Source organism: Chlorocebus sabaeus, chromosome 2 (genome assembly GCF_047675955.1).
Source record: "Chlorocebus sabaeus isolate Y175 chromosome 2, mChlSab1.0.hap1, whole genome shotgun sequence".
In the NCBI taxonomy this organism is placed as follows: Eukaryota; Metazoa; Chordata; class Mammalia; order Primates; family Cercopithecidae; genus Chlorocebus; species Chlorocebus sabaeus.
Genome location: NC_132905.1, coordinates 1,037,501 through 1,042,838, shown reverse-complemented (window position 1 = coordinate 1,042,838; position 5,338 = coordinate 1,037,501). Strand labels below are relative to the sequence as shown.

General features: G+C 57.4%; 1 long non-coding RNA gene across 1 annotated transcript in view; it reads right to left on the bottom strand.

Annotated features, from left to right (window-relative positions):
* Nucleotides 1-1,228: 1,228 nt before the first annotated feature.
* The window catches only part of LOC119618616 (uncharacterized), a 7,842-nt gene continuing 3,732 nt past the window's right edge, over nucleotides 1,229-5,338 (bottom strand). Inside the window, exons 2-3 of the long non-coding RNA XR_005235008.2 lie at nucleotides 1,760-1,906; nucleotides 1,229-1,635 (exon numbers count right to left, since the gene is read on the bottom strand). This is a non-coding gene — a long non-coding RNA (uncharacterized lncRNA). The remainder of the gene's footprint in view (nucleotides 1,636-1,759; nucleotides 1,907-5,338) is intronic.

Genomic DNA, 5,338 nt, shown 5'->3' with positions numbered 1-5,338 from the left:
CTTTCCTCCAGAGAGCAAACTAGTGCCTGACTGTCCGGTTCTCCCTGAATCAACACTCACCGAAAGGAGCTGGTGGAAGGGCCCGTGAGCGACAAACAGTCGCAAACCAGACCCCAGAGTCTCGGGAGCTGGGGGCTCCGGGTGGCCCAGGGGTTGTTAATGGGTACCGTTTCCAGTCCAGGCCGGCTGTGGTGGGGCTCCGACCCATCCAGACACTGGGAGCCAGTCACCCCCAGAATAACGAGCTGGGCCTCGAGTTCCAAGTCATCTCTGAGCAGCCGTGCATCAGCACCACCGTCTGTGGCCACGCGGCGCCGGCCTGCCTCCATCTCCTTCTCGCCGCACCCCAGGTCAGGGGCTAAAGGACAATTCAGAGCCTGCTGCCTGCAGGGAAAGCATCTCCCGAGTGCCGCAAGTCTCTGAGCAATTCGAAACCCCCCAGACATAGCTTCTGCTTTTTGAAATCTGTTCATTCGTTTAGCCCCAGGGGACCTCATCCCTGCATGTCCACACTGGGCATCCTGAGGAAGTGGCGGGGGAACCGCACCTCCATTCCTCCAACTCAGAAACCCTCCTCTGCACCGGCAGCTCTGGGCCCACACAAAGAGTGCAGCATGGCGATCCTGCGGCTGAGACACAGGGTGTCTGGCAGCATTTGGATGGATTCTGCAATACTTGATACAGACTTACACTGAAAAATCAGTCACCGCTTCTCCAAACTTCCTGTTGAGCTGGGCGCCCTGTGTTTTTGTTTGCTGCGTTTTTGGTTTTTGCATCTGGGCACCCTAAGCATAATCTCAAGTTACAAAGTCAGGCCCTGCAGACCCATTGGAGGCAGAAGGGGGCCCCCTAAACATGCCCACCTCCCAGTGCACAGAAACGGAACACATGGGCTCCCTGGCCAGGGGGTCTGAGGGTGGCAGCTGGAATTGAGGCTGCCAGTCAGCCACCTGACATGGAGAGGTGACCCTGGATTATCTGGGGGGACCCAGTGGAATCTCGGGGCCCTTCAACATAGAGGCGGAGGGCAGAGCAGGTCTCAGCGACAAGACACCGCTGGCTCTGAAGACGGAGGATGGGCCTGAGGGCCAAGGGATTTGGGCACCTCAGGAAGCTGGAAAGGAGGAAATGGCTTCTCCTCTGGAGCCTCCAGAAGGAACCAACCCTCCCGAGACCTGATGTAGCCCAGGGAGACCATTTTAGACGTCTAACCTGCACAACTGGAAGCTAAGTGTTCTCTTTATAAAAAAGTGTCATGAGTACATAGAGGGTGTAGCTATTTATGGGGTCCATGAGATATTTTGATATAGGCATCCAATGTGTAATAATCACATCAGGGGAAATGGGGTGAAGCCACTATGTTTGTGATAATTTTTTAGAGCAGCCATAAAAAATATATGTAAATAGGACCCAGTTAAATAACATATATTTTTGGCTTCTGCTGTGTAGAAACTTACACATGATTTGGGGAGTTGTGAAGGCCTGATTTGATTTTGTTTGTTGTTTGCTTGCTTTTGGGCCTGGTGCTCTGGGCGGGCAGGTGTTTAATTGAACCTGGCCCCTTGCTTGTTCACGTGTTGAGTGAAGGCAGCCTCCAGGTTCTGGGAGCTTCCGAGTGAGCATCACGCCTCACGGCTGCAGGTCAGAGAACAATTTGAGGCCCAGAGACCCCTCGGACGTAGCTTCTGCTTTTCAGAATCTGTTCATTTATTTAGCCCCAGGGGACCTCATCCCTGAATGTCCACACCAGACATCAGACCTGGTTGCAGACCCGGTGGTTCTAGGACGCAGCAGTGTAGACCGGTGAAGGAGTGGCCAGGGCCTGAGTGAAGCTGGGGCGGCAGAAGCAGCTTTTGATATTTATTTTCTGCTGAGTCTTGCCAGCTTTTACTTTAGAAGTTCCTTCCTGAGGAAGAAAGTGGTCACTTAAATGGCATAAAAAATAATGCACCAGGCAGGGGACCCCTGAGACCCTGGGGCTGGGCTCTGGTTGGGGGCCTCACACGGAGGAGGAGGAATGAGACTCTCAAGGAGGCCAAGGTCCCAGGTCTTGGGCTACCGGAGGCTCTGGGGCCTCTGCCTTTCCCCAGGAGCAAGGAAGGAAGGAATGTACAGCAGCAGGGCCGTGGACGCAGGGCAGCCCCAGGAACAATGGGTTGGTCACGCTCTCCGGCCTCCACCTTGCTGGAGGTCCTCTTGTCCCAGGGCAATCCCAGCCTGCTGCCCGCTGCCTGCTTCTCCTGCACTGGAGGCCTCCAGGTCCAGAATAGTTGCTCGGGGCCAGCATTTGCATCCACCTCTCCACACGTTAGAAAACTTGGGCTTTGTTTTGTAGCCTGCTGGTTCCGCTCAGCAAATAGAATTGTACATAATTGTGGAGGGGCCCTACACGGAGGCCCAGCCCGGGAGACCCACGAGGGGCTCAGGAACACGGCTTCTCCCTCTGCCTCCTGGTTTCTGTCTCCAACCATGTCTCTCCAAGCCAGTCAGTCCTGCGTGGCCACAGTGGGGACGGGCTGCACCAGGGGCCTGCCCTGCTGTGCTCGCCTCTGCCTGCACTGGGCTCTGCCTGAGAAGAGGCCCGGGGTTGGGCTCTGTGGTGCCCACTCTCAGGTGGGGTTGCGGGAGGCCTGCTGGGCCCCACGGGGATCAGTGTGATGAGCGTGACTGGCGGGTGTACGGGCCTAGGATGAGCAGAGGGACCCAGCAGAGCCACGACCCCAAGCCCAGGGCCCCTGTTGACCCCAAAGCCAGTGTGGCGACCGTGGCTGGGACCCTGACGGGGGCGGCACTGGCGTGAGGTCTGACACCTGCCAAGTTCCCGCGAGCTGCCCCTCGATGACGCTCGCGCTCTAGTTCTGTCCCAGGGAACCCGGAGGTCAGGATGGGCATCCCCCTGCTTAAGGGGCAGCTGAGGCCAGGGCGGGCCGGGGCGGAACGGCGGGCTGCAGGCAGGAAGCCCATGGAGCTCAGATCTGCTCCAGGTCACGACCCGTGCCAGGTTTGGGGTCCACATCCCCAGACACAGGTGGCGGCAGGTTCCCCTCAGACCGTCCACCTGTTCTTTGGCCAAGCCGGGGCCCTCACAGCAGGCTGCTCAGTTCAAGGCCGCCCCTGGGCAGCCAGGCTGGGACCCTCGCCCGCTCCCTGGAGGCACATCCGCCCGCCGCCGGGGTCATGGGGGAGGGATTAGAAACCACTCAACAGAACGTCGAGAAGGCAAGCGGGGTGGGGATGGGGTGGGAAGGGGACAGGCCCTTCCCGACACGTGGGGACACGTGTGGCCGTGAGGTGACGCCTCGGCCTCTGAGGCTGGCGATGGGCTGGATTCAGACACAGCTGGGGTCACTCACCCTCCACGTTGGGCTTGAGGGGGGAGGGGGCAGGGCCTGCTAAATCATGGTTGATGATAGGCTGGATTCGGACACAGCTCCAGCCACTCACTCCCCGCGTCAGGCTTGAGAGGTGGGGGGGGGGGGGGGGCGGGGGCCTGCTAAATCCCGGCTGATGATAGGCTGGACTCGGACACAGCTGGAGTCACTCACCCTCCACGTTGGGCTTGAGGGGGAGGGGGGCGGGGCCTGCTAAATCCTGGCTGATGATAGGCTGGATTCGGACACAGCTTGAGCCACTCACCCTCCACGTCCCCCCTTAGGAGGGGGGCGGGGCCTGCTAAATCCCCAGTGCCCAGGTCCCAGGGGCATCCCATCCACAGCCTCAAGGTCCCTGGCTTCCCCTGGGGATGGGGCTGTGGCACCTGTGTCCTCCCAGTTCCCAGGTCCCGTTGATACACACGCGGGGGTACCTGGGGAAGTTTCCTAACTCCCCTTCCTCTGAAGGCCAGGCCGGGGAGAATGAATTCTCCAAGCACCTACCCTTGCTGTACCACCGCAGGTTAGAGAATGTGAACGGAGCTGCTTGGCTGCACACCTTGGGGTGGGTGTCACCCTCTTTTTAGCCTCAGTTTCACCATCTGTGCAGTGGGTACCAGAGGGGACTTTGCACAGAGGCTGTGCATCCCTTCCTCCTGAGTAGCTGGGATTACAGGCGCCCGCCACCACGCCTGGCTAATTTTTTGTATTTTTAGTAGAGACGGTTTCCCCATGTTGGCCAGGCTGGTCTCGAACTCCTGACTTCGTGATCCGCCTGCCTCGGCCTCCCAAAGTGCTGGGATTACAGGCGTGAGCCACCACGCCCGGCCTGAGTCTGTGCATTCCCTAACAGAGAGGGGATGTCTGGCTGTCCCACAAAACACAGCAGCTCTGAGCATGTCTAAGGTCAGCCTCTCCCTGCCTTCCTTTTCTCCCTGATCCAATTTATGTGGCTTCCAGTCAGCCCCTTCTCCTGGCTCTTACTTAGGAATGCACATCTACCCCCAATCCCAGCACACACTGGAACCCCCAAGGTCCCACCCAACTGAAAGCCATGTGGCTGGTGCAGTGAGCGCTGGATAGATGGATGATGATGGATGATGGATGGATGATGGACAGATGGAGGAATACATGATGGATGAATGAATAAATAGATTAATGGATGAATTGAGTGGATAGATGAATTGATGGAAGGTGGATGGATAAATGAATGAATGATGGATTAATAGATTAATAGATGAATGAATGAGTGGGTGGATGGATAGATGAGTGAATGCATGGATGAATCATGGATGATGGATAAACGGATGACGGATGGATGGATGACAGATGAATGGATGGATAGATGGATGAATGAATGGGTGAATGAAAGAATGGATGGATGACAGGCTCTCCATGAGCTACTCTGCTCTCCTCCAGGGCCTCCTGCTCACTGGCCCCTGTATCTCACATCCTACTTCCAGTTTCATGGAGACAAGAGTGTCCTCCCCAACCCAAGTTCTCACCCCTATCCCTTCCTCTCTCAGACCCACCTGGAAGAGCTGCTTCTCTTGTAGAAGTCCCCCATCCCAGGGAGATACCTTGTCTTTCCCCTCAGGAAGGCACCTGGTCCTTCCCCCTCCCTTCCCTCCTGGGAGACACCTGGCCCTTCACCTCCCCATCACCTTCACCTCACATCAAGGCAGCTCCCTCAGTATTTTCCACAGACCTTGGTTCTCTCCCGTGACGTTCATTCCCTCCCATTCCCACAGACATTCTTCTGTGTCCAGCCCAGACAGAAGGAGGTGCCCCCCTGCTGATGGATGCTGATGGTTGCCTGCATGTACACGTATGACGGAGAAATGGATGGAGGTGTCCGTGTGCAGCAGGCATGTGGCATGACCTCGGAAGAGGGAACAGGATGGGATGTCCCCCAAAGTGCCCATGAGGACCCTCCCTGGGCAGCTGGATTCCGGGCCACCTTGGGT